The sequence below is a fragment of the Neodiprion pinetum genome, chromosome 2 (assembly GCF_021155775.2).
Source record: "Neodiprion pinetum isolate iyNeoPine1 chromosome 2, iyNeoPine1.2, whole genome shotgun sequence".
Classification (NCBI taxonomy): domain Eukaryota; kingdom Metazoa; phylum Arthropoda; class Insecta; order Hymenoptera; family Diprionidae; genus Neodiprion; species Neodiprion pinetum.
In genome coordinates, this window is record NC_060233.1 from 10,609,891 (window position 1) to 10,621,647 (window position 11,757).

An 11,757-nucleotide genomic window follows, 5' to 3' on the forward strand; every position below is an offset into this window, starting at 1 on the left:
ATTGTGTCGTAATCACTCGGTAGAGCATTAATGAAGGGCAAGCATCCTACAAATGATTTTTGGAAGTGGAGTTCCGCCGTCACTTGTTCCATAAATCCGCTCCATCCAGGTATGTTAGGCAGGTCAGCCCATTTTCCATAGAGCCACAATAAATCTGAAAGCGACGGCTTTACTACTTCCGAAGCCTCATGAATGCTACCAAGGTTTTGAATCTTAATGGTTTTTAAGCCCGTATCGTTTTTTTTCACAAATGTTTTTAATGCAATGTTACCGAAACTACCAACGACTTTTGCAGATGGCATTTGCTTTAACCGTGGAATAATTTGATCAGGAGCGATAGCAGTTTTAGGTGTTACACAATGGATACCGCCTATGGCATGGAAAGTATTATTACCATCTAATTATTTACCAGGTAAAACTACCGAATGACTGGACTATACCTGGAGTGCCCCAAATACGTTTCAGATGTCATTCACAACTCTACGTTGTTATTATTTTTTTTTTTTTTGTTTACATTGTCACTTACTATTAATATTTCAAGAAAAAAATATTTTGGAAAAAAATTTTTTAATAAAATAAACAAAATTTTTAATACTCAGAATTGTGGGTACCCGGATACCCGGTTGCTAAAAGACGTCGGTAAAGTTGGTTACTAACATAAGGGTTAAGAATTTGCCTGGCATTCGTTTTATCGCAGTGTGTCGCATAGCCAATTTACGTGACAGATATTTCTTCAAAATGTTATTCAAGGTTTTGCTGGCTATAAGATCCCTATCAAATAACTTGACTAAGGACTTCATCTGAGAAAATTAAAAATATCACATTTAATTCATCTTGTATGCCTCTTTTATATTATTGTAATTATATTGAAACAATGTAGATTTCATTTCAACTCACGAACTCTTCACGAAAATCTTTATTGCTCATTGGTACCAGGTAAACTGTAAATAACTATATTATCTCCATATCTATCTTGCAGGTGGTTTAACAATGTCTTTTCCGTAGGCTTGTAGTCCATAACCTGTAGTAATTGGGCAAGAGTAAAGTGACAGTCAATACTATTTTCGATAACTTTATAAACCGAGTTCAAAGAATCTTGTAATTTTTCGTTACTACCTGTAGAGCTACTTTGTAGTTTATACCAGAAATTATCATAACAATTTTTATGATAACGAGCTCCGAGATCAACTAGCGATTCGACTTGTGAGACACGATTTTTTATTTTTTCACCAAAATCATCATTCCGCTGCTTGGCACCTTCTATTAGTTTTGCTTTTAATTCATCAGATTTTACCAAAAACTTAACATCTTTTTTTTATTCTGCCACGGGTTTTCACAAAATAAACAAGACTTTTTGAAGTCAAACTCGATAGTACCACGTTTAGAAGAGCGATAGGTTGAAGGTCCTCCTGTATTTGTTTTCGCAGAGTAAGTGTAACCGTCCCGGCATTTTTTATGAACATTTAATTCTGTTTTATTTGTTAACAATGTATGCTTATTATCTTTCAATACTTTACTGTATACAGATAATTTTTCAATTGCTTTGAGTTTAATTTGTTGTGTTTCCAATGTGGACAACAACTTTCCACAAATAAAACAATTTTGAGATGTATCCATTTCAATCGAAAATAATTTCACAATATAACTCACAGAAAGCAAAATAAAACATAACACACAGCTAGACTGTCGACTGTATACTGAATAACGATTTCACGTTCCAGTGATTTCTAGGTAAGGGTCGAAAGAACCGACCCGTTTACATTCATGACTGCGACTTCCTTGTGTACAAACTTCATGTTATGACCGATAAAACATTGCACGTCTAGGATCATCGCCATGTTGAGGAGTGGGAATGTTGCGCTCGATTATATACTGACGGGTGGTATGTGGAAGACTGACTATTCCATCTCCAGCACACCCGCTTTTATCCCCTCGTGGATGAATTTTGTGGAAGTAGTGGGGGATCGCATAGTTCATTTAAGGCGCATAACTGCATGAAAATTCAAACTTGTTGAATTCTCCACCAAGGTATTTCATTTGCAGACGATTTTCCCTGGCCATGCTACACATTTCAGTCAGCTGACTGGAATCTTCTTGTAGAACTCTTACGATTCTCGGTGGTAAGAAGACGTTGTATTCTCCATCGATCGTCGCCAGAACACGTACCCCGAATTATGTTTTGACCAGTCGTAACCCGATGACGTCATACACTCCCCCAATTTCGAGTTCCGACATCTTCTTGGTTGGCAGATTCTCCAGGCGGCTGACGTGGTTAACTTTTGCTAGATCCATCGCGTTTCGAGGTTATTTCACAAGCGAGAACAGTTCACAATGAGAATACGATGAGAACAGAGTGAAGGTCACGATAGACGTACGTACCACCCACCCCCACTACAATTTTCCATTGGACAAGTCTCGACACGCATATTGTGCGAGGAATTTTTATGGGGCCACTCCCACTGCCCCAGATTGATTTAACCCTTTCGCGGCGGAATGCTCTGGTAAGAGTTGCGCTCTAAGCAGCCGATGCCAGATTGACCGCGCCGACAAAATACGCGAGTCGTTCCAAACGCGGTGTGTGGAGCTGATTGTGCTGAGAATTTCTCTAACGCGGCTGGCCGGCACGCCGATCAAACAATAATATTAATAACTTAAAACAATTTAATGGGCTAAGGTTATTTATACCATTTAAACTTTATAATCTTATATAATTTACAAACAATTTTTAATAATGTTCCTTTGTGTGGTACAATTTAAAGCAGGGTTCAATACATAAACCAACTTTACATTCTTTACATTCAAATTGTGTTTCGGTACGCTTTTTGTGTTTTCTGCAAACCACACATTTCCGCCGACCGTTCCGCCGCTTTCCTGTGGGATTGATATATTTGGATGGAAAATGTGTTGAAATCAAACGTAACATATCATCTTTGGACGCAGTTTGGCCTCCAGACTTATTGTTACATATATTTGTATTTGAATATTTAAGTAGAATTTCTCGAATGAGACGTAAATGAAATTTCGCAAATGTTATATTCTTTTTGGACGTAATTTTGTAAAGTATGAAAGTATTGTAAATCGAAAGGTCCACCATGTGGAAAAATAATTTCTTATACCATTTTAGAGTTTTACGAATAGTATTAATGGAATTCAAAATCATATCCGTTTTATCGACTGCTCCCATAACGCGATTATAGTCCACTACGACAGTTGGTTTTAGAATTGGTCTTCCCGTTTTAACATCATTTCTTTTTGTTTCTATAAATTCAGCAGAATGATAACTTGATAACATTAGCACTTCCCTTTTGTCCATCCATTTTAGTGCTAATAGTTTATCCGTAGATTTAAATGCAACTTCGCCTTTGCATAATTTATTGGATATATTAGGCATTCCACGTCTATTTTTCTTCACGGTTCCAAATGCATGTGTCCTATTGTGATGTAAGAGAGAAAATAATGCCGGGCTTGAATACCAGTTATCGGTAACTAAAACATGACCCTTATTTAGATACGGTTCCATCAACGTCATGACAATATTTCCTGATTTTCCAATTTCTGCTAAATTATTGTTAGTTATATCCGTGCGCGCTCCACAATAGACAATAAAATCTTGAATATATCCAGTATGACAGTCACAAATAACAAACGACTTGATGCCAAATCTGCTTCGTTTCGAAGGTATATACTGCTTGAAGAAACATCGTCCTTTGAAAAGCAGCAAACTTTCGTCGATGCATAAATACTTGTACGGGTAAAATGCTCGTGAAAAAGAATTTCGCAGTTTGTCGATGATGCTCCGAATTTTTATTAGCACGTCTTGATTTGTTGTTTCATTGTTATCATGAAAATGTAGCATTTGTAATAGAGATTTATACCTGTCTTTTGTCATTATTCTTGGAAAACTTTCCGTTCGTAATAACTCGTCGGTTGACCAATATTCTTCTATTGATACTTTTTTTACTCTTGACATTAACATCGACAGAGCAAAGAATCTATACATTTCGGTAACTGTTGTATTTTTCCATGCCAACAATCGTGAGTGCTTACTGCTTATAGTTTTCGTGGTATAATAAGCATTGCTTTCTCTTACAATATGTTCAACCATATTTTCCGAAATGAAAAGCTGAAAGATTTCTAATATTGACGATTTATCGTCAATATTTGCTTTAATTCCTGGTAGGTTTTCATCAAAATCGAAAACTTTTGCAGCCAAATTTTGTGCGCTCCAAAGAAATTGCCGCGGATCGATGTCTGGTAATTCCTCAATGTTTTCAGAATCAGATTCCGAACTACTTGACAGTAGGCGGCGCTTTTTATTACATTCATTTGGAATTCTACCTTTGTATCCAGCTTCTCCAAACATTTCAGACAGGTCAGAATCCGATGAAAACTCCATATCATCCCCAAGTTCCATATCATCGTAGCTCACATTTGTCATCCATTTGTCCATGATTAGGGCAAAATTTGTGGATAATTACATTTGACTATGTAAAAAAAACCTTTGCACAAGAAGCGTATGCTGCTAGCACGTCAAAAACAACGCATTAATGGCAGTTATTGATAACAAATGAACAGCGCCTTCGTACAAAAAGAGCGGCTTCGGATGGGCGCCATCTGGCGCTGTTCGTCCGCCGCGGGTAAATTTGCCTGAGCGCCGAACGGCGCTGTTCGCTGAGAATGAGCATCTATAGCTGAGCGCCATATGGCGCTGTTCGCCGCGAAAGGGTTAAGTGCCGTAACCGCGAAAATGATCAACGGCGGGGGGGGGCTAGGGTGGAGCGCCACGGATTGGAGGGGGGGGGGGGCTAGGGGGGAGCGCCGCCGTCTTTGGATTAGAACCGGCGTATATACACCCCCCGCGGCGAGAAGCTGGTAGCGATTGATATTTACAGCGATGTTGAGGATCTCAATCATACTCCAGCCGGAATCACGTTGCTCGAAATCTTCCACCTTTGATAGCAGATCACCCCGTGCACGTGTAAACCAACCATTTATATCGCTCGATGGGAGAAGAATCGCCACGTTGGAGGTGTTGAAACTCTTAACTTCGGTGGAGATCTCTTCGTGCTTGACATTTTCGAATTTGCACGATAATATGAGGTTAACCTTCACATTTCCCTCCTCGCGCAGTATCAGCTCCAACTTCTCGGTGACGACGCGCTGCACATCGTTCAGAAAGGCGTCCAAATTTTTATGACGGAGATTTGTGACAACCCCCGTTCTGATTCGGCTGGCAAAAGCACTATCCACGTCGCGTCGTCCAACAATTCTGCCGAAAATTTTGAAAAACGTCAGCCAGTAAAAACACGTCCATCTGTAAATACAAGTCCGAATACTCTCCCAAAGTTTGGACGTTAAAAGTTTGCCATACGTCGCACGCGTGTGCGTAATCGTCGTCTGATATATTCCGGTCGTTCAATTTTGAATAAAACTGTTCTTTGGCTGGTAAATGTTTCTCCTCGAGCTTCTCCCAACTGTCTATGTATTCGTACGGGAAGACACCTTTCCCAGTCAATAACCGAAATTTGTTCAAGCTACTGCAGAATTTACGTGTTATTGTTTTTCGGCAATCGTCCAGATACGATGATAATTTATCGAGGCTGCTAGGCATGAAACGGTACGAATCTATGAAACGGAACGTTACATCCGTTCCCTTAACGAATTTAGTGAAGGAAATGTACTTTTCTTTGTTGACAGGTAATAGTTTAACAGTACCTTCGAATGACGTACCCAGGGCTTTGATCAGAAAATGCGAATCGTAACCCGAAAGATTGTGGAATATCACTGGGATGGTGTGCGAATTTTGGTAATTTAGATTACAGCTGCGGTGAGCAGCTCCACGGTACTTTCCCGTGAAATGACAGTGATCCCGATGTTTCACGTCTGTGGGCGTAAACGGTTTTTCACAAATATGACAGACCGTCGATAAATCAAATTCGTTGATCTGATTGAAATTTAGTGGTTCCATCGGTACAACAGTCTTGTAATATCCCTCTAACGAAAGTGCCAATTCCTTTAACTCGTTCACAAACCATTGGATGCAAGTTTCTCCGCGATTAATTTTGAATTTTGAAAGCGAATCGTCAAACGCACAATGCAGATAGTAAGCTATACTATACGGAAGATGCTTCTGATAAATTGTTCTATTTTCCCCAAAACGATTCAGTCAACGATTTCAGAATTCCAATTGTAGTCAAAATTCTTGTCTTCTCCCCTATCGTTGAGGAGTTGTTGCGTAAGATTTTATTCAAAAGCCTGGTATTTTGGGTTCCGAATCGAATCCATTTTGCAATTTCTGCCGGTGACGATTTCTCAGATAAAATCTTGAACGCCGTTTCCATAATTTGTATTAATTTCAATCACTTTTCGGAATCCATGTTTCTTCTTCTTTCGATCACACACACACTTGACAAAGATAGAGTTGCGAAGCTTGCTCTAGAATGATCGCTCTACGCTGACCCGGTCTCTTTTGTGGGTACTAATATTAAGTAAAGCTGGGGATGTTCGCCACAACTATATAGGTCGGAAATGTTGATGGCGATTCGTAAACTTTCACGCTAATAGTTTTCCCCAGGCGAAAAATAATATTTTCCACGTACTTCGAATACACTCTTTTGTGTTAATTGACCGGATGGCGATGTCGCAATTAGATAGGCTGGGAATGTTCGCCACAATCAGATAGGCCGGGGAGGAATGTTGATGACAATCCGTAAACTTTCACGTCAATAGTTTGCTTTTACTATCACTCCCCCAAATTCTTACGATCTATCTGCATATATTAACTCAACGCATCCGATGCAGTCTCATCAGTCTGACACGATACGTACAAGTCAAAAGTTCATCAAAGTTCTGCAATATCACCGTTAAAGTCATGGCCGCTGAAACATACTCATATATCGTCAAAACGATGGAGAACGCACGGGATCGAAATCGCAATCGCTGCTTTTCTCTGTTTCAGATCATTAGTGGACTAAAAGGTTGAAGAGAACAAAAAAAATGTATACGCATTTTTTGTTTATTCAATAAAAAATTTCATTTTTTTGTTTATTCAATAAAACATTTTTTTGAAAAAAAATTTTACATCGATCAATTGTTCAATTTTCTCAAATGTTAATTATTGTAATTGATTCTTCTATACATGTATAATTGGAACAGTGGTGTAAGAAGGAGACGCTGTACACGTTGTCCTGGTACGGTGTACAAGTTAGGCGAGAGCCGACGCATCTTTGAACTCGATTTGCCCATACTGGCCGCCCAGATATTGCAAGAGCAGCCGCTTCTCCTCCATCGTCTGCATCAATTTCTGGTACTGAGTCTCGTCCTCGTTGAGCATTCGCACAATCCGTGCCGGTAAGAATATGCTGAATTCGTCGTTCAGATCTGTGACGATACGCTGTCCAAACCTCGTTTGAACTCGTCGAATATTGGTGACTTTGTAGATTTTGAAAATTTCTAGCTCGGTCAATTTCTTTGTCAGTAGGAATTCGGTCATGCTTGCCACTTTGTTCAGTTTTGTGAAATCCATTTTTTTTAATGTTCAACAGTTACGTGTTTTTTTGATAAATTTAGATTTGCGAACTTTTTTGTCCACTTTGTTTAGTTCTGACTTCTGATTCACAATGGTTTTCAAGTCGTGAATATTTTTTAAGAACAGATCGATTTGCTGTTTTAGTTCTGCTTTACTTGGAGTTCTCTTCATGAGCGCTGAAGGTGTAAGACTGTCTTTCGGACCTGAATTTCAACCTTTTATATCCGTATTCCTCCCACCAGGCACACAGAATCCTTGAGAAACTTCTAGAAGCTACCGAAATGATGCGTCATCGATTGTACGTCAGAACCTTCCAGAATTCAACGTCGCACCGCAATCCGTTGTCCGCAGGCCGCTCACCGTCGGACGATTCCGAGAATTGTTTGTCTCAAATTCATTTCTAATATTCAATTCCAAATCTAGTAAACCTTTATGAGTGGCACTATCACCATCGCCAATATAGCGAGAATATTTTACGCCATACTTACTAATGGAACGACCAAACATGTCTTTTACGCTATCTACTTCCATTTTTGAGGCGGATCCCTTATGATTAACATCACATTCTTCTCCGTGTAACGATGACCATTCTTCGTAAGCTTCAGGATCGCTCTCTTTTCGTTTTTCCCAAAAAACACAACTCTGGCAGTAAGTAGACTTCACACATGTGTCAAGAATTTCTTTGCTGTATTTTCCTGACAGCGTAACTACTCCAAAACGGGATGTATGACCACGTTTTTTTCAGGTACCGTCCCCGCTAACAGTCAAATTTGTCTCTGATTTTTCTTCTTTTGATGTAAGGTCTTTTTCTTTATTTACAGCTTGTTGCATACTTAGTTTACAAACGGTTTCGGCTGCAGTCCATAAATTTGTAAAACATCCATCAAAAGTTTGACGGTAAAATTTGCTTGCTAGATTGCCTAACTATGACGAAGACGCATCGACTCCGCATAAATTGCGGAAGAAGTCTACCCACCAGTTGCGCATTGAATTTATAAATGGCAAGCATGTGGAAGTAAAGTACAATTTCGAACGCACCGGGATAGATGAAGAGCGGATTCGCATCAACGTAAACACTTTGTTGCCGGTGTTTGGTAGATTGTTACCTCCAGGCACGGAAACCTTCGTGAACGTGGAGAAGCTCGTCACTTTCGTGGAGACGTACGTTCATTTGAACAAGTGTAACGACCAACGATACGCCTCCTGTCCCTGCCATTTGGATGTCGACCCTGAGATCGCTGCAAAGTTCGAACCGTCTCCAGACAACGCATGTGCAGCCGGCCACTTCCATCACTTCTGCTTCCAGCATGTGAATTACTGGTTGTCGGGCGTCTTGGAGCCTTCGATCAAGCTTTTGGGTAAAGGCGGGTCACACATTGGAAATCGCATCTCAAGCTTGAATGTTATTTTGGGAGCTGCAATTTACTTCTGAGATGGGGAACAGATGTATCGGGCGGGCCGCTTACACCTACGCCTCCGAGAAGTGTCACAGTGATTTACAGCACTGATGAGAGATTTACAGACTGATTTACAGCACTGGTGAATATGTTTGTGTTAGTGGTCGTCATGACATTGTTCACAGTAGAAATATCTTTAAGTTTAGTGTTAAAGCAATTTATATAATTATATACTGTTACACCTGGCCTCGCAAGCTGAACAAATGGCAAATTAATTCGAATAAATGGATACATTACTATTTTTACTCTATTCACTTTGCGCAATAAAGCAATTCTGAACCAATATGTTTCCTATTATACTATAAGTTGGGCTGTCACGAAGTCGTCAATTACAACACAGCGGGTGTATGAGCTTTTCAGTAAAATAAATTACAGGCTAATCTAAATAAATGAATGTCTGAAGATTTCAGTCGTTTTGCACACTTGCGACAGTCCAGTCCGAGATTTGTTATCACAAGGTAAGCGCATGTTATGGTCAGATTACAGTGAGATCTCTCAGAGTTTTACTAAGTCCGCAAAGTTATAAGAGCGAGAGCAAGAAGAACGAGGCGCTTTGGTGCCTTCAGATCTTGAGCCACAACTAGTCATTGGTAAATCATACACAGCCGCTACAGTTCCTATAGTTCTTATTGGAAATGATCACTTCTTCGTCATTAGATTTGCTTAATTTAGTTGCTGATGCACTTGTAAAACTAGTATCTTCTTCTACAGTAAATCTATTGCCGTGGAATCGCCTTTTCTTTAATCGGCCAGCACGAAAAGTACTACTTTTGGCGGGTTTTCGATCCATTTTAACTAAATTAAATTTCGAAAATTCACTAAAATAAAATATTCACTCAATTAAAATATTTCTCTTTTACTCAGAGCACGTGCATCTACGTTGCTGGAAGGTTAAAATTTAACAGGAGGGGGACACCTGAAAACGTTTCCTTGTTAGACGAACCACCGTTAAGTCAACATGTATATGATATTATCGAAAATCAGCAGGAAACCGAAGCAAGGGCACGATTGGAAGATTTCAGAGCTAAGATCAAAAAAATTTCATTACCGCCGTCTTGGTTATATTCAGATAAACCAGATGGACTGATATTCATGCGGATAGACGAAACAATCAGGCAAATCTAAAACCATCTGCGATTAAACGAGGATACGTCAATTACAGTAAGTATTAATCAATGCCCGAGTAAATTTATCCCGTTTATTTTTTTTTAGTAACAATAATTTATTTGTATAACATTGCAGGTAATTTTCCCTAATAATGAAGAATTGTTATTGAACGAGAAAATCGATTCGTTTCGTGATATTTACGATAACTTAAAATTTGTAGAGATGGCCATTGTGCGTGGGCACTCAAGTCGACAGTTGTAGGTAAGAATGATTTATTTTTTACATGCATAAATTAATGAACTACTAAGAAGAGTTGAATACGATTTAAATTTTAACAATTACGTAAATTTTCAGATATTCGAGAATTTGCAAAGGTGTCATTATTGGTGAAGATACTTACAAAAGAAATCAGCCCAATCCAAGATGTAAATATTGTCGAATTTTAAGAAATCGCTTACAGAAACGTGATTCAACTTTCATTAATTTAGAGAGAGTAACAGCTATAAAACGACGTGCTTCAAATCTAGTTGAAATATGCAAACGTTTAAAAAGAACGGTAAGTTTTTTTAAATAACTATGAGCATTATTGAATGAGCATGAATTTATACTTATATTTATATTATATTTATATATATTTATAATCAAGCTGGTTCGATTAAATATTGAAAATCTGGATCCAAGATTTTTAACAATTTTTGTATTGTGCTTATGGCATTGTGGTTATGGTTTGTAATTATGGTATTACAATATTATCACATTATTTGTTTTTTAACAGAATACTCATGTTCATATTTGTGCTCTTTCAACGGCTGCGTAGTGAATCAAAAATACATTCTTACGAGGGATTCAGAGACATGAATAATTGTAACAAAAATTCGAAAGAAATGAACATTAAGTATTCATTTAGCATATATAAATACTAACTAAAATATTTTCAAAAAATTCTTCAGCGAACGTGAGCAATGAAATCTCAATAATATTTTGGCTAAAATAGTTTTGATTTGTATATAAAAATTGTACATATATATTTTTGCTGAAATAGTTATTATTTTTACACTTATTCCAGTGTATTGAAGATTTGTCTATAAAATTTGTATATTTTTTGTAATTCTGGAAGAAAAGATTTTATTATTAAATAAAGCAAGTTTTCTCATTCTAATTACAACAAAGTAAAGTAGGATTATAATTTTGTATATTGTAATTATTACGTTAATACAATAATTATAAAATCAATTTACTGTGCTTGCATAGATGTAGTAGTCAAACATTAGAAGTTGATATAATAATAAGTAATAATTGTTTCATAATTTTCAATGACAATAGGACATGAAACTAATATTAACGAATATTTGTAGTACAATATTATTCTGCGGTATTAGCTTTTTTCACTTTAGACAGATATCGAAGAAAATAGTATTGGATATTTTTAAATGGAACGTTAATTAATGTTAAATATTAACTCGATATCTTAAAAAGATTTGTTACCAAACTTACGATGAATTTATTATTATTTTTTGACGTAAAAAGCTGCCGATGGATAACTGTAACTTTGCAATACATCATTATTTATATCTTTAGCACTTGCAGTGCGCTATATATGCGGCACCTTTCATGCGATATTGAATAAAAATATTAGTATCTTAATTAGTTATAATAGGACATTAA